At 44.7% G+C, this 18,314-nt stretch overlaps 1 long non-coding RNA gene across 1 annotated transcript; it reads left to right on the top strand.

Moving 5' to 3' along the window:
- The first annotated feature begins 2,342 nt into the window (after nucleotides 1–2,342).
- On the top strand, nucleotides 2,343–6,727 carry LOC117039264. The gene is made up of 2 exons (XR_004425741.1): nucleotides 2,343–2,531; nucleotides 6,204–6,727. It is a non-coding gene; the product is annotated as an uncharacterized LOC117039264 (long non-coding RNA).
- Nucleotides 6,728–18,314: the final 11,587 nt, after the last annotated feature.

The raw sequence follows: 18,314 nt of genomic DNA, 5'->3' as shown, positions 1-18,314 counted from the left end.
ACATTATTTTCCGGATCAAAGGCTGGCAAATGCCATTCCTGATTCACAGAGCAATTTTTTAAAACCCTTTTCGACAGACTCAGTGGTGGCAGATTGGTCCAGGCCTGCTAGCCTCCGCCAGCTTCACGATTGTCGAGTTTCCCCATCCAGACCCCGAATGTGTGTGTGGACAGAAGTGTCAGGTCATGAACAGGTTCCTGTTGGCATTAGCCAACAAAAAACCCCACTAACTTACAGCTCAAACCCTTAATAAGTTGTTGTTGTTGTTGTTTGTCAGCAGTCTAGCTCATGATAACAAGATGCTGGAAGAACTTGGAGGGTGCTTCTTTGACAAACTGGTTCAATAAAGCAGACATCTTCAACCCTTCCAGAACCTGCTTTTAATCCAAATGTATGTACAATTGGGATCCATTTCTTAATCTTTTACCATGTATTTTCATGGTGGCAGTGCTCCTATTGTGACCGTCCTTGGATCATGCTGTGACCCACTGGTGGGTCCTGACACACCAGCTGAAGACTACTGATGTTGACGATACTGAGTTAGATGGATTGATGGTTTGACTACAAGTCAGCTTCCTAGGCTTCATACAGAGAAATTAGTTGAACCCTAGTACAATAAGGCATATCCCATTTTCCTGGACAATAACACACATGACAAGGAACTCATAAGTTACTTACTCTCAGCAGCTAGGAATATCGTAACTAGACACTGGAAGGACCTATCAGGAGTGGACATAGACCACCAAAATATATGGGAAACCACCCTACTAGAAAATTTAACCAACAAACTTAAACTAGCATGGGGACAAGCAAAGGAGGACGCCTTCACACCGGTTTGGCACCCCTTTATCACATTTGTTGTTGTTTAGTCATTTAGTCGTGTCCGACTCTTCGTGACCCCATGGACCAGAGCACGCACGGCAGGCACCCCAGAGCATGCACGCTGCAACCCCAGAGTTGTCCGCGACTATTAGGTCCAGTCATGTCTGACTCTGGGGTTGCCGCGCTCATCTTGCATTACTGGCTGAGGCAGCCGGTGTACAGCTTCTGGGTCATGTGGCCAGCATGACTTAGCCACTTCTGGCAAACCATAACAGCACACGGAAACACCGTTTACCTTCCCGCAGGAGCGGTACCTATTTACTTGCACTTTGACGTGCTTTCGAACTTCTAGGTGGGCAGGAGCTGGGACCGAGCAACAGGAGCTCACCCCGTCGCGGGGATTCGAACTGCCGACCTTCTGATCGGCAAGCCCTAGACTCTGTGGTTTAACCCACAGCGCCACCTGCGTCCCTTTACCTTTACACAATAACTATGGCCAAATGTAAACGAACTGTGAAAAACTGTGAATTGAAAGTGTGATTTTCCATGTTTAATTGTTTGTTTTGTTCCCAGTCCCTGTGTTAGAAGAAGACAGAATTGTGGAGTTAGTGGCTATGAAAGGGAAGTGGTGGTCTAGTTCAAGGATGGAGTACACCTGTGGTCCTCCATATGTTGTTGGACTACAAGCTACCATCACCCCAGCTAGCATGGTCAATCCCATAGCATTGAGGGAGCTGTAGTCCCACAACATGTAGAAGACCATAGGTTCCACCCCTGCCATGAAGCCTGCTGTCTCCACACACAAACACACACCCCTACAAATGTGGCTAAGTGGTTGGGGTTGACACAGAAGAGGTCCTAGGGAAAAGTGTGAGTCCAAGATACCACTTTGTGGCCTTAGATGCAATAATAACCTCAGAATTGCTGGGAATTAGACTGGCGCAGATTGCCGCTATCCTTAAAAATCATTAACAACAACCCTGCAGTTGATTTACATATCATAGAAAACAGCTTTCAGGTTCATAAGACACTGATGTAGTGACTGCAAGGGATTAATTTAAAGTGTCTGGTGATCCTTGAAGATAAGTCTCGGAGACAGCTGTTTTCTCTTGTCCCCACCATGAAAGAAGTTATAGAGAAGATGAATCACAGCCATTAGTTTATTAATCAGCTTTAGACAAACTGTGCCTCGGAGGGTTCTGGACAAACTTGAAGGAAATGCGAGATGCACGTTCTAAGTCTGGGCTGGCTTTCAGCAAACAACAACAAAAAACGTTCTGACACTTTCAAAGGTAGGCAAGTGAAATTAAAAGTTGCTTTTGGGAGAAATGCAGCATCTCGGGAAGACGACTGCTTCTGACTTGTTGGAAAAGAAGCCTGAGAGTCTGGGAACAGGCCGTTTTCCAAGCCCAGGATTGCTGAAATCAGCATTGGTCTGCAGCTCAATACAATTAAAAGGAAGCAGAAGGGTGTGACAGCAATGTGTTGCTCTATATTAAAGCCAGGTGCTGAGAGACAACGCTCAATTGCTGTAATCAGGGAGGAGGAACAATTATAGCAATTTCAGAGAAGCGCGAGGCATGCGGGAAAATTGGAGCCACATGAGCAGAGGGTGTTTCCTACCCGCGAGGCTCCTGAGCAGATGGTATAAGAGCTCTTCCTCCTCCGCTCTCCTCCAGCCCAATCTGCTGAACCTTGTGAAGAATCAGGTAAGGTCTGTTCAAAGGCAAGGGGCTCAGATCTCTGTATAGCAAACGAAACACCAATTGTGGGGTCGGAGTTTGTTCCTGTCTTTGCTTAAAGCGCATGTTTGCTGAGAGGTAGAATCCCATTATATTGAGCGTGGCTTACTTGCAGGTAGCAGGGCAGTCTTAAGATGTCATGTTGACCTTGTGGCTGGAAGCAGGAGGGCTTGAGGGATCAGCTAAGCCATCGATGCAGCCATAGTCCCACTGCTCATGACAACCGGGGCTGGAAGTTAAAAGGGGATGCCTCTTTGCTGTGCTAGTTCCCAGGCTGGTACAGAAAAGAGGCCTGGATCAGGCCCATTGCTATCACGCGACGGCAGCAGGGTCATCTTGAGAACCTGCGCCATCTTTCCTCTAACTCTGAAAGCTGTGTTTCAGAAGGTTTCCATGGGCTATTGCTGATGGAAATGCCACCAGCCATAGCTTCCACCTGTCTGTCATTTGGGCAGGTGTCTTGGGGAAATTCCTTAGTGGTGGGTCTCCTGCACTGATGAAGGCTAGCATAGCAAGGCAGGGCTATGCATAGGGAAACCTAGATGTCATCCAAACAATCCTTCAGCACAGCAGATTTTTTGGGGGGTGGGGGATTATATCCAATGTGAGTCTTACTGAGAGAAGTCTCCTTGAAGTTAAGGAGGATGACTACCTTAGACTCATTAATTTCAATTGGTCTACTCAGAGTAAAAGTCACATTGGATGCTTATAGCCTAGGAGTGGTTTGTGCTGTTATGCCTGGTGCCTGGCCTTCAAACACAACAGGTTTTTTTGTATTAAAAAGTAAGGAAGTCAAGTGGCTATTTAGATGCAATAAAATGTGTGTGCAGAAATTGTGGAATGGACGGCTGAGAATTGGGCAGCATATTCTCCTCCCCGCTCCAAGCCGCCCCAATGTTCCCTCAATAGCTGTGTGGCTAAGTGTTATGAGATCTTTATGGTTACATATTTTTAGTTTCCTTTTATGCAGGGCCGGCACGTCCATTTAGGCGAACTAGGCAATTGCCTAGGGCGCCAAAATGGAGGGGGCGCTGGCCAGGCTTAGGCGGGACGGGCTAGCAGCAGCTTCTCTGCTGTACTGGAGAGGTGCTGCTTGCCCCCTACACCACCACCCCTGGCTCCCGCTAAAGCAGGCTTTGGTGGGGGGCAGGGAGCAGGATGGGCGAGCAGCAGCTTCTCTGCTACAGCGGAGAAACTGCTGCTTGCCTCTCCACCCCCCACCTCCCGCTAAAGCAGGCTTTGGCAGGGGGGCGGGGGGGCGCCAGAAGGTGGTTCGCCTAGGGTGCCAGAAGCCCTAGCACCGGTCCTGCTTTTATGTATGCAAAACTGGGGGTTGCAGGCTTAAAGCAACACACCAGATTGATGTGGGGGTGGAGGGTGGTGTGGGGGTAGATGAAACAGCCAAGGGGTTTCCAAGGTAACAAAAGAACAAGATGACTGGTGAAGTGGAATATGCATAGTTCAGTGGTAGAACATCTGCTTTGCATGCAGAAGGTCACAGCTTCTATCCCTGGTGGTAGTAGTAGTAATAATAATAATAATAATTATATCCTGCATATCTGGCTGGGTTTCCCCAGCCATTCTGGGCAGTTCCCAACAGAATTAAAAGCACAATAAAACATCGGACATTAAAACTTCCCTAAACAGGGCTGCCTTCAGATGTCTTCTTCTAAAAGTCAGATAGCTGTTTACCTCCTTGACATCTGCTAGGAGGTCATTCCACAGGGCAGGTGCCACTGCTGAGAAGGCCCTCTGCCTGGTTCCCTGTAACCTCATTTCTCACGGGGGGGGGGGCGCTAGAAGGCCCTCGGAGCTGGGCCTCAGTGTCCGGGCTGAATGATGGGAGTAGAGACACGCCTTCAGGTATACTGAAGGTATATCTCTGAGTAAGTTATATCTTATCTGAAACTCGTTATCTGAAACCCTTAGAAACTGCTGCTAGGGTTGACAATACTGAGAAAGGTGGACCAATAGTCTGACTTGGAATAAAGTACAGTAGCTACCCATGTTCCAGGGCTTTTTTTCAGCTGGAACTCAGTTCTGGCAACTCTCAGGTGGGCGCCATTGCCATTCAAAGAGAACAAGGGAGGTGTTCGCGGTGAGTTCCAGCACCTTTTTCCCCCCTAGAAAAATAGCACTGCTATGTTCCGTATTTATGAGGGTTCTTCAAATTCCTATCCGGGACTATATGGAATGTGGGGAGGATGTTAGTATGGTTTCTATTTCAATCCCCACTTGCTGAGACAATACGCAAACTGAAATGCAGCCATCCTTTGAAATTTGTTCTCCTCTGAATTTCCAATACAGCTTTCCCGCCCCGTCCCAATGTGCACTAAACTATGTAGATTAGGGAACTGTGTGAATCAATATACGCACATTAGTACAAATAACATCTTGGAAAAATAAATATTAGGCAAAAGTGCATACAAAAAGGTCCATATTAGAAGAAATTTGCATTAAAATTCTGAATATTTTAGTGTGAGGACATGTATATACGATGCAGAAATATGAGGAACATGGGAAACTCAGAGAATCTGAAATGTATAGATTTGTCTATTCCTATCTGGGAATTGTGAGTAATAGTAATAGTCATAGTAGTAGTAATGGTAATCGTATTGGTAATAGTAGATGATAATAGTAGTAGCAGTAGTAGTAGTACTGGTATTAGTAGGAGTAGTAGTAATGGTAGTAGTAGTAGCTAGTAATAAGAATAAGTAATATCAGTGGTAAAATAGTAGTAATGATAGTAAAAATAGTAAGATGATGATGACAATGAGAATGCAGTGTTTCAGTCAAATTGTTTATGATAATGATCAGTTGTCTTCTCCCTGGTGATGGGCAAAATTAAGAAGGCCTCTGGTTAAAATTGCCACTTATCTAGAAAGAAGAGAGTGGGGGTTGATTTGCTCATACCCAATATAAGAATCCTGAAAGTACAGGTGAAACTCAAAAAATTAGAATATCATGGAAAAGTCCATTTATGTGAGCAATTGTTCTCATTAGCTACTGGAGTTTAATATATGAGATAGACTCACGATATGCAAAGCGAGATATGTCAAGCCTTTATTTGTTATAATTGTGATGATTCTGGCGCACAGCTGATGAAAACCCCCAAGTTGAAATTGTTAGTTTGGGGTTCTCATCAGCTGTATGCCATAATCATCACAATTATAACAAATAAAGGCTTGACATATCTCGTTTTGCATGTCGTGAGTCTATCTCATATATTAGTTTCACCTTTTAAGTTGAATTACTAAAAGAAATGAACCTTTCCATGATATTCTAATTTTTCGAGTTTCACCTGTATCTCTCGTGTAGAAGAGACATTGAGGAAAGGCCATAGCTCAGTGGGTTAGAGCATCATCTTTGCATGCAGACGGTCCCAGGTTCAATCCCTGGGACACCTCCCGAGAAAACCCTGTCTAGACCCTGGAGAGCCACCGCCAATCAGATACCAATGGGAAGCACACGGGCAGGACCTGGGTGCAACACTCCACACGTGCCATTCCCAGAAACTGGTATTCAGAGACATGCTTTCTCAACAGCGTTGGTGAAACATAGCCACCATGGCTAGAGGCCAATGCTTTATGTTAATTGCTTCATTATTTGTGATATGTGTCTTTCCCCACTTCGTTTTAGATTTGCCTCCCACCACATAGCCATGGTTTTCCCCGGGGAGCTTTGTGGCTACAACGTCTCCTGCAGCACAAGCCTCCCCTCAACAACGCTCCTATTGCAACCACCAGCTGTTGTGGCTGAAACAAAGCTGACAGACTTAGAGATCCTCATCCCGGAGCCCCCGCCTTGTGAAATCCCAGAATGTGGCTTCGATCCATGCCACTTGCCTCCGTGGTACTGCCACCTGCCTCCTGAGCCGCCCATCATTTTTGCCACCTTCGCCACCTGCCTGCACGAAGCATAAGCGTGGCTTGCCGGCGGCCATCTTGCGATAGGCCCGTTTCAGGCAGGAGGCTCTGCAGACAGGAAGTGGGGGCTGCATTAGGAACGGGAGTCTGGAGCAATGCTCCACACATTGAGGCCACACTTGTTATTGGCGCCTGTCCTTAAAGGTTCAGGATCGGCGGCCATCATCCATTTTGTATATCCATGTAGTAGAAGTTTGAAAACAACAATAATAATCACAGGTGCTGTGAATTACAGTTTTAGCCCGAGTCTTTCTTTTTTGGAGTGGGGCAATTCAGGTGACTATGTCCAGAACATTCCAGAAGACGCAGGTTGAGAGGTGGGAGGAGGTGGAGGAAGAGGAGGAAGAGGAGTTAGTAGGCCTAAAATAGCATCAAGGGAACCTTTGGTCCTCCAGACACCGTTGAGCATCATCAATGGTTGGGGATGATTGGAGCTGTACTTCATTCTATTTGCTGGATTCTACGTTCCCATTCCCTGGCCTAAACCATACCTCAAGGGTGGCTGACCAGTGATCATCCAGATATTGTGAAACTATAACTCCAGTCAACCCCAGCCAGTATTGCCAGTGGTCAAGGGAAGTGGAAACTGTAGTTCATCAGCCTCTCGAGGGCCACAGGTCCCCATACCTGTCATAAGTCTGCCCCCACTTAAAGCTTTCTTTGTTGGCCATCAGATTGCTTCCTAAACTGCTGGTACCAGAGGCACATTTCCCCCTCCCATTTAAATATCAGTCTTACACCATCCAGGTATTTCCTTTCCGAGTGTGTGTAAAGGGGAGAACTATATGTCATTGGAGTTGCCCACCCAACTGTAATTGCAATGCCTCCTTGGGGGGTATTGTTGAGCCTCATTGTCATTAGGCACACCTAATGCAGATTTGTACATTCCTTGAGCCAGATACCTTTCTTCTTGTGCTATGTAGAGTGCTGTGTACATAGAAGGTGAAATAAATAATATTATGAAACAAAAGCATCTGGTTCAATCAGAGGTATGTTGGAAGGAGAGAAGACCAGCAGGCATACACTTCTCAGTAATTCACAGTCCAATCCTATGTCTGCATACTCAGAAGTAAGATGCACTGAGCGTGCGCACACCAGTTTATTTTGTGGGCCACAAAGTTACGAAACACAGTTTGGATATTAATACTGTAAATGTCAACATTTTAACGAAGGAGACAAGATGGAGAAGGACCAGGTGGAGAGGACCAACCATAACTTATGTCATGCAAAGAAACTTGCAAAGCCCATCTGATGGCAACATTAAAGGCGTTTGAAAATGTTCTTTGGCATTGTTGCTTAGACAATAAAATGCATTGTACAAAAATATGTGTAGTACTCACTCCACCTAATTAGATTCCACCCTATGATTTAGAACACGCATGGGGAACCTGTGGCCCTCCAGATGTTGTTGGACTCTAATTTCCATTAGTCCCGGCCAGTATGGCCAATGGTCAGGGATGATGGGATATGTAATCCAGCAATATCCAGAGGGCCGTAAGTTCCCCACACCTGTCCTGGTCCAATAATGCCCCAACCAATCTGGGACCATATATTAAAAGCACTCACAGAGGGCTGGGGAGCCCATGGCCATTCAGATGTTGTTGGATTCCCAGCTACCACCAGCCCCAGTCAACATAGCCAATGGTCAAAAGTTGTAGCTTGGTAACATCTGGAGGGCCACAGGTTCCCCATTCCTGCTGTAGATAATACTTATCTAGATAGGCAAATGAGCTAATTCTATATAAGTAAGTGGACATGTTTCTCTGTGCACGTTGCAGAGTTCAATTCCCATTATCCCCAGCCAACATGGTCCAGTGGTAGATGTTGTCCATTGGGATTGGTTGGGTGGAAATCAGGAAAAGCCAATGATAGACAAAGCCAACTTATTCTAATTTTGTCTCCGTCCTTCACCCTGATGGGTTCTATAAGGGCAACATTGAGACCAAGGGGGAGGGGGGAAGCTAATAGTCTGGACTATTTCCTGGGCTGGTTATAGACAAGAAGTCAGGAAGGTGGGTGAAGGCTAAAGGCAGACTGAGATTGGTAGGACAGTTCCCCCACTTGCCCTAATAGACCAGTTTCCACTGGTGTGGCCAATGGTCAGGGATCATGGGAGTCATAGTCCAAAATCTGGATTTGCGGAAGTTCCTCATCTATGGTTTAAGAGGTAGCAAGGGAAATGTGATAGAAATCAAATACCAAGGAAACATACAATTAAATCCCACACCATCAATTTTATGTGAGTACTAATGAGGTGCTATTTGCAACTGTTTCCCATAATCATTACATTCCCCACAAGCATGACATTTTAATGATGGGCTATTTCAAATTTTCAAATAACAGCCCATTACTTCCTTACACTGTCTATGGCCAACAAAAAAAGTAAAAGTAAACAAAAACCACAGTTCATTTGCCAATAGACAAAACTATTTTTTACAGTTCAATCTTGCACATGTCTCCTCAGAAGTAAGTCATATTGTGTTGACTGGGAAGCCTAAGAATCATGGTTCAATGTCAACCAGAGAGCTTCATGGCTGAGCATGACCAGGCACAAGGGGAAATATTAAAACACAGAGCTGCCCTTGAACAAAGTGAAAGTGTGACTTGAAATATGAAAGTTCCTCCTCAGTGGGATTTGAGGAAACACCTAAAGACTGGCTGCAAAAACCCAGTCATGTTTCTCAGAGAGGTTCCACAGGGCCCAATTCCCTTCATTAGTGGTGGGAAACCTGTGGCACCTCCAGACATTGGACTCCAGCAACACCCCATCAGCTTCATCTGTCAGTGTGGCCCATCTACAGGTATGTGGCGATCACACAGGGTCCCCAGTCGTCTGACGGACTATTGATCCCTGTGCCACCACGACGCTTTGCTGCCACCAACCAGGATCCCCTCCCTGGTAATAACTTTCACAGTCAGGGTGCAATTTTAAACAAAATAATAAGTGTTTATTTTAAAAACTTCAACAACTTAAGATATTGGTTACAACCCTGCCTACGCTCACCACTATACCTCACCACCAACCCTCCCAATCAACAACCACCCACCAACCAACTCCCTCGATCAACTGCTCTTCAACAACACCCTTAACTCCCCGCTCTCGTAACTCTAACTGACTCCTTCAACTGCCCCTAGCTCCTCCCCCCTCTGTTTATTGGTTAGCCTAGGGCCAGCCACTTAACCCCTTACTTACTCCTTCTCCTATATGTATACCCTAGGAAGGGCAAACGCCACATACCTCCCCCCTTAAATAAGTTTGATTCAGGAGGGATAACTGCACAGAGTTATATCCTGATCAAACTGTGTGACACCTTAATTCAAACAAACATTTTCTATGTTTACTAACCTTAACCTTCATCTTATACTGGCTTAATAATTGTTTTTTTCCACATTATATACAATAGTTCATGCAATATTAGACCTTTAGTTAATTGCAAGAAAATTCATAACTGTCCATTTTAATCTTTGCCTTCGGGTCTTCGTGATAAGGCATCTGCAACGATGTCCAGGATCCTTTCACGCTCCTTATTGTCCTTAACCGCCACAAGAAGTGTCTTTCTCTGGGCACCAGTCTGTTCTCTGCCACACGTGATGGGATGCGAGTTGTGTTCCTCCGTCATATGACACAGTCCCACTCCGATCCCTGCAGTCGATGCGTCTGTAACGATTATGGATTCCAATCTGTGTAGAGTCTTTGTTTCTCAGGGTCAAAAGCTCTCTTGGATCACCCTCTCTCTCCTTCAGGATCTCTGTTAAGTGTTGGAGCTCGATGCCTTGTGCAAACATCTCCAAGTCATCAAAAGCAGCATAAGAACTGGTTATCTGGCTTCTGAATTCATTGGGAACTGCTTTCAGAAGTTTGTGGATAGCTGCTTTTTTAGTCAGCTTGCTGAAGCTTTTTGGACAAACGGGTTTACTTAATGAAAGTAGACTAAAAAGCTCCAATTGCTTATTGCTCTTAGCAACCTCCCTTGCTGTCAGTTCATCTTTGGTCTGTGTTGAATTATCAGTTCCGACTTCAAGCAATTTGAAAACTACTTTTTAATGTCTTTGACGTGGTGGTCACGTTAATGCTGTGTAACCACGTTCATCTTGGGCATTTATTTGTGTTGCATGAGCAGCAGGGTACCCAACTTCCCACCACAATCTCTAGTGGAGGAAACACTTTCACTTTCATAGAAAGTTGATGGACACCCTGGCAACTATAACTTTCAGTATGTTTTTCTTTCTATATTTCCAACTGATGAATGTTTTATCATAACTTTGAATAGTTGTTCTAACTGATCTCACAGATAGGTCTCCATTTAAAACAACTCTGACTCCTCTTGAATGGACATAACCCATAAGCTCTGGGTTGTATTTTCCAACAATCGTCACTATGGTAATATGTGACCAGTCATAAGTTTTCCAGGCCTGCCCCCCAATGTCAAATATAAAGACCTTGCATTCTAAATATGGGGCTTCCTGTTCCTCATCCCACAGGATCCCAGAAATAAAACTGTTTACTAGATCCATGTTTATTTTATATGGGCGCTGACGTCCTGCCATGTCACTGCATGAAGCCTCTTGGAAAGGAACTTTTGCAATTGAACAAACACGGGCCTTAATTGAACCTAGACAGGTATAATCATAGCCGTACCATGGAACACCCATCACAATCTTCTTCGGATTAATGCCCATGTGAATGTATTTTTCATATTCCATCATGATGTGGTTATATGGAGCATTGGCTCTGGCTATGCATTGCGACCACATCTGACTCTGTTCATCATACGGCATAACAAATATGAAATCACAAGACTTTGCAATCCCGGTGTCAGTGTGATGGACTACCCCTTTTGCTAGTCTTGGAGTATTACTGAAATCGTTTTAAATTTTTGTAGGTTGTTTCTTATTTCTTCCTGCTGTGAATGGGTTAAGGTAGGGGCTAGCTTAACTTCTTTTATTACATTCTTGCTCCCCTCTCCCCTCCCAGCATGATATTTCTGCTTCTTCTGGGTCCTCTCGGATAGCACAAAGAGCCCAGCTTTCATTTCTCTGGTAAGGCTTAATCATGTTTACGTGAACTACCTTGTGCCCCTCATCCCCCTGCTGGATAAGGTAGTTTACATCATTATTTTGGCCACAATTTGATATGGTCCCTCCCAGGCTAGTTGCAATTTATTCCCTTTTATGGGTCGTAGCAATAATACTTCATCTCCCGGTTTAAAAGTTCTTTCTCTGGCCTTTTTATCGTACCAGGTCTTCTGCTTTAACTGGGCATTTTTAAGATTTTCCCCAGCTAATTCTAAAGCCCGCCGTAGGGTGTTCTGAAGGTTATATAAATACTCCACCACTGACTCTGGGTCATTCTCTCGGTGAACCTCCCAATTCCTTCGGAGGAGATCTAGAGGCCCGTTTACTTTGCGCCCTAGCAAGAGTTCAAGGGACTGTACCCAGTGCTTTCTTGGGGAATATCACGGTAAGCATATAGCAGAGGTTGTAGTTTACAGTCCCAATCGTTTGGGTTCTCTGCTACATATGCTTTGATCATTCTCATCAATGTCCCATTAAATTTTTCAACTAATCCGTTAGTCTCCGGATGATAACGGCTAGAAGTTATGTGGGTGATGCCACACTTCCCACAGCCGTTTCATGAGCCTAGATGTAAAAGATGGGCCTAGATCCGTCACCAACTCACTAGCGAATCCTAAGCGACTCATATAGTTAATTAGTGCATCCGCTACCGTTTCAGTTTCTATATTTCTTAAGGCTATCGCTTCAGGATACCTAGTTGCAAAATCTATGATCGTTAAAATGTATTTATTTCCCCGTTTAGTTGCCCACGGCAAGGGTCCCAGAAGATCAAGACCTAACCGCTGGAATGGTGGAGATTACAGGTAAAGGACACAGTTTTGCCTTGGTTTTGTCCTGACCTGATCCCCGCCTCTGGCAAATGTCACAGGCTTGGCAATCATTTTAATTTGCTTCCCATTCCTGGCCAATAGAAATTTTGTGCCACTCTTTGTTTGGTCCGAGTTATCCCCATATGTGCCCCAAAAATACTATTATGGGCTTGCTTTATGATTTTTTCTCTATACATGTGAGGAACCACTAGTTGTCTGCGGTTTCCTCCTCCCCCTTTATAAGGTGTGCTAAGGGCTTCACGATATAACAGCCCCTCCTCTAGGCAGAACCTCTCTGGGCAATCAGGGGTTAATGGAACAGTAGATTTTGCTGCCTCAAAACAGCTGTTTAGTCCTATGTCATTCTTTTGTTCCTGAGAGAAATTAGTCTTTTGAGTAGTTTTAAAAGGTATTAGGAAGCCTGGCTCACTCAAAGTTTCAACTTGAGGACTTTGAGTCCTGCCCTCATTGGCAACTGTTTCGCTTCCCTCAGTATCAGTTGACAGTTGGCCCCCCTTGGAGCGGGTAATAACAAACGCACTCTGTACATGCTCCAGGAGATCCCAACCGATAAGCACCGCAGTGGGGATTTCCTCTGAAATGGCCACTTGCCACTTTCCACTCCAGTCATGTAACTTAATGTTTACCTCAGCCATTTGGAGTCTAACTGGCTCCTTGGCGATTCCTTTTAATTCTATAGTTTTTCCTGGAATTATTCTCTCGGATTGATTATCTCCGGATGAACAATTGTGATTTGGGATCCGGTATCTTTTAACCCTAGATATTTTTGTTTTCAATCCAAATATTTTCTCCTGACTTTCTCAAGAGCAAATCATTCTGTTTAATCAAGTAACAGTGTATTACTGAGGCCTCAGGAATCTCCTCTGTCTCAGGCCTAGCTAAAGCTTCGGTTTCCGTGGCAACCTGCTTAGCCTCACCCTGCCCTACTGAGTGGATACAATAAGAGTGTTTTTGAGTGTTTGTGCTCCCAGATTTAACTTGTTCACCAGTCTTACATTCAAAGCTTCTGTGGCCCAGTTTATTGCACGCCAGCACCTCATATCTCTTCCCCGTATAATTAGATTTATTTTCTTTTACCTCAGAGGTATGGGTGTTAGTTTGGCCCACGTCACTTGGGCTTTTTGACTGTGGTATGTTTCCCTTTTTCATTGCCGGAGAAGAGCTTCCTTTAGCATATTGAAATTGGTTTCTGGGGTTCCCCCACAATTTCCCGCCAAATTTTGGACTATCAATCCATGGTCCCTAATTTCATTAATTTGGTCAGCTATGGTTGCTGCCTCCTGAATGGTTTAGGACTTCTTTCCTTTACAAGATATTTCAACTCCCCAGTTATGGTGGCATAAAATTGCTCCAACGCAATAACCTCTCTGATTTTTTGAATTGAATCCGCACCCCCTGCTCTAACCATTTTTTGAGGTAATTTGTAATTTTTGCCCCCAACTGAGCATACGTTTCTTCTCTCAACTTTGTCACACTCCTGAATTTTTTTCTTAGTTGTTCTGAGGTAATTCCAAACCTCGTATAAATTAATTGTTTAAACATCTCAAAATCTGTTGACTGTTCTTCTGTCATTTGGGCGTATATTTCTGCCAGAACCCCCTAATTCTAGCCCTTAAGATCACCATTTTCTCCTCATCCTTCACTTGGAAATCTTTACAGGCTCTCTCAAATGATATCAGAAAAGCCTCTGGGCTATCTTTCTCCTTGAACTCAGGGAAACGCTTTAAATCCACTTTCCCTGGTGTTTGACTACCGGTGTTATTACTATTGTTTTGATTCTCCATTGCTGCTAATTCTAGTTTCTTCATTTCCAGCTGAAATTGCATTCTTTCGCTCTCTTGCTCAGCTCTAATTCTTTCTTTTTCTAATTCAAATTTATATTGTTGTTCTAGTTTCCACTTTTCTAATTCTATAGAACCTGTGGCTCTCTCGCCTCAGGTAAAATATTAGTGGCATCTTCTAAGCTCTGCTCTTCCCTCAGAGGATTCCCATTTTCCTCCCCTTCAGAGCTATCTTGAGCTGGTTCCCTCACAGGGTTCTTTGTCTTTTTAGGTGGCATATTGTGTGATTGAGGATTGACAGTTAAATTAACAAAATAAGAGAAATCTCCTCTCAGCACTGTTCCCCCTGGCTAGGTTTCTCCAGACTCGGGTCTCAAAGTTCTGCTATGGGTCTTCTCTCTACCCGTTAAGCTTACTTCCTCGGACCCCAAGTCAAAACCCCCTGCCAGAACAGATTTGTGAGCTCTCTTTTCTCCTTTTGTTATCTTAGCCTTGCAGCGTCCTTGGGTACCCACAACTACACCCCCGGGCTAGGTTATCACTTCACAGATTTACCCTTCCCCTTCCAGGTGTATTGTTTAACCCCAGCTGCTTCTGCCAATTTTGTGGTGAACAGGCACAACGATTTCAATATCCCTCCACGGGCTTATTGATGTCTCCTGCCGGCGTATTGATCTTATCCCGTCGCTGCCACCAGTTTTGTGGCGATCACACAGGGTCCCCAGTCGTCTGACGGACTATTGATCCCTGTGCCACCACGACGCTTTGCTGCCACCAACCAGGATCCCCTCCCTGGTAATAACTTTCACAGTCAGGGTGCAATTTTAAACAAAATAATAAGTGTTTTTTTAAAACTTCAACAACTTAAGATATTGGTTACAACCCTGCCTACGCTCACCACTATACCTCACCACCAACCCTCCCAATCAACAACCACCCACCAACCAACTCCCTCGATCAACTGCTCTTCAACAACAACTCAACTCCCCGCTCTCTAACTCTAACTGACTCCTTCAGCTGCCCCTAGCTCTCCCCCTCCCCCCGTTTATTGGTTAGCCTAGGGCCAGCCACTTAACCCCTTACTTACTCCTTCTCCTATGTATACCCTAGGAAGGGCAAACGCCACAGGAGTCGAGTCCATAATCACTGGAAATTTCCCCTTATACCTGCCCTAGGAGAAAATGTCTCATAGAAGAAGTAAGAAGTACAGACCACTGAAATCCTCATGGACTAGTCTATAGCTCTTAGTTGTGATGGATATATTACTTTCATTATCAAAGACAGTACATCTCTGAATACTTACAGCTGTGGAACAGCTTCCCATTGGGATATCAAACGCCACTGGAGAGAACAACCCTCATCACTTGCTTGTGGGCTTCCCAAATCGTCTGATTGGCCACTGTGAGAACAGGATGTTGGATGTAGGTCTGCATTTGTTTTGCACAGAAGCCCCCTCAGAATAAAGGTACTTAAAATTATACAACACAGAAGTTAAGGTTCAAAATGGAACAGATCTTTATTGCCATGTAGTGTAACTCAGAGAGCTCTTCTGGGGGGAAATGCAAAAGTTGAAGCTGGAAATGGTCCACTCTAGATGATGTTCCATCTTGACTGACATACAATTTACTGTTGGAGCACCATCATCTGCTACCAGACTTCTGACATATTGATATTTACTGCATTTATATTCCACTTTTCCTCCAAGTAGCTCAAGATGGTGTACTTAATGTTCTCCTGCTTCCGCCATTTTATCCTCACATCTGCCCTGTGAGGTAGGTTAGGCTGAGAGACTGTGACCTGCCCAAGGTCACCCACTGAGTGTCATGGCCAAGAGGGGATTAGAACCCTCATCCCACTCAGCGTTCTAATCACTACACTACAATGACTTGCAAAGCAAGTCCTAAGTTGACTAACTCGATAAGTAGGCCAGGTGGGGAAAGATGTAGATAGCATCATGAATCATCACTATTTGCCCCCTGGGCACAAGAGGTTTCCACAACTGCTAAACAAAAACAAACTGCTACAAAAGTCATGTGCCACCCCCCACTCTCTGCAAGATTCTTGGGGTTCCAGACTCATCCAGGGTCTGTTTTCTTGAAGAATTGATATACAGTGGTACCTTGGTTCTCAAACATAATCTGTTCTGGAAATCCGTTCCAAAACCAAAGCGTTCCAAAACCAAGGTGTGCTTTCCCATATAATGTTCCAGACTTTTAAAAACAACCCCTAAAAGAGCTATTTAACATGAATTTTACTATCTAATGAGACCACTGATCCATAAAATGAAAAATAAACAATGTACTGCAGTCACACAATCAATCAATCAATCTATCAATCAGTAAGTAGCTGAACTGGTTCCACACAGTCCAAAAAGCAAAAAAGAAGCAAAAAAAAAAACAAAAATGCAAAATAAATAGCAAAACAGACAGACCTCAGCACAATCTCAAAACAGAAGTGTAACACTCAAAACGGAGCACATTTGGCTTTCGAAAAAAAGTTCACAAACCGGAACATTTACTTCTGGGTTTGCAGTGTTTGGGTTCTAAGTTGTTTGAGTACCATGCTGTTTGAGAACCAAGGCACCACTGTATGGCAGAGACTCTCATAGCTTTAAGAATATGGTTTATTCACCTTCAGTCTGCAAGGTGTCCAGATCTTACAGCATGGTCATTTCAAGAGGGACTTGTCCCCCACTGTAGTGCAGCCCTAGAGTCCAAGACATCTCTCCCAGTCAGCCATCCCACCCTTTTATCTTCCTCCCAGATCACCTTGCTAAAAACTCTCCTTTCCTGCCACCTCACACCCAGTTCCCCTGGCAACCTTCCAAACCCCCAGTCTCTGTTCACACATCAGGCCAAGGGGAAGGAGTTTTCTTGCATTGCCAATGGCTCTCAATGGCCCTGTATTGTTTCTTAATGGCCAGGTCGTTTTGCATAGGCTAGCCCAGGAGGCAGTGGAGGATAGGGGTGCCTGGCGTGCTCTGGTCCATGGGGTCACGAAGAGTCGGACACGACTGAACGACTGAACAACAACAACAACAAGCCCAGGAATGCCTGTGCAGCTGATATTTCTCCTGTCACATCCCAAATAATCAAATCCTACCATTTATAAAATTCTAGGGCTTAGGTGGGTCCCCCCAAATCTATAACAAAACAAACAAAAACTATTCCAATAGCAAAGCTGGGTTGAGGAGAAGGAGGGCCACTCAGTCAACTCTTCTGAGAAACCAGCTCCACCAGACTCCTCCCACTATCAGCTGTCACCTAACGGTTGCAATTCCATCAGGCTTCAGCAGAGGGAGAAGGGAGGGAGAGAAGGAAAGCCCAGTGCAGAGATACCATCAATATTGAATACAGTTCTGGGCACCACAGTTCAAGAAGGATACTGACAAGCTGGAACGTGTCCAGAGGAGAGGAACCAAAATGGTCAAAGGCCTGGAAACAATGCCTTATGAGGAACGGCTTAGGGAGCTGGGTATGTTTAGCCTGGAGAAGAGAAGGTTAAGGGGTGATATGATAGCCATGTTCAAATATATAAAAGGATGTCATATAAAGGAGGGTGAAAGGTTGTTTTCTGCTGCTCCAGAGAAGAGGACACGGGGCAATGGATTCAAACTACAAGAAAGAAGATTCCACCTAAACATTAGGAAGAACTTCCTGACAGTAAGAGCTGTTGGACAGTGGAATTTGCTGACAAGGAGTGTGGTGGAGTCTCCTTCTTTGGAGGTCTTTAAGAGGAGGCTTGACAGCCATCTGTCAGGAATGTTTTGATGGTGTTTCCTGCTTGGCAGGGGGTTGGACTGGATGGCCCTTGTGGTCTCTTCCAACTCTATGATTCTATGATTATCACCTAGAGCAATTTAACAATCAGTTCCTCTTCCCAAGGAACTCTGGGAATCATAGCTACAGCCTCCATAATTCTTTGTGAAGGTTCTAAACAGCCCTTGTGACTAGTAGGCATTGATAGCCTTCTTATCCACCATGAATTTGTCTAATCCTCTTTTAAAGCTGTGCAGATTGGTGCCCGTTGCTACCTCTTGGGGGAGCAAATAGAACCAAGTTTTTCTCAGAACAGGCATGTTGAAATTAATGGAGTCTTCTTCATAAATTTCAGCAGATCTACTCTGAGCCTAGGGAT

The sequence above is a fragment of the Lacerta agilis genome, chromosome 17, assembly GCF_009819535.1.
Source record: "Lacerta agilis isolate rLacAgi1 chromosome 17, rLacAgi1.pri, whole genome shotgun sequence".
Classification (NCBI taxonomy): domain Eukaryota; kingdom Metazoa; phylum Chordata; class Lepidosauria; order Squamata; family Lacertidae; genus Lacerta; species Lacerta agilis.
The sequence above is the reverse complement of the archived record's forward strand: the minus strand, read 5'-3'. Positions and strand labels throughout refer to the sequence as shown.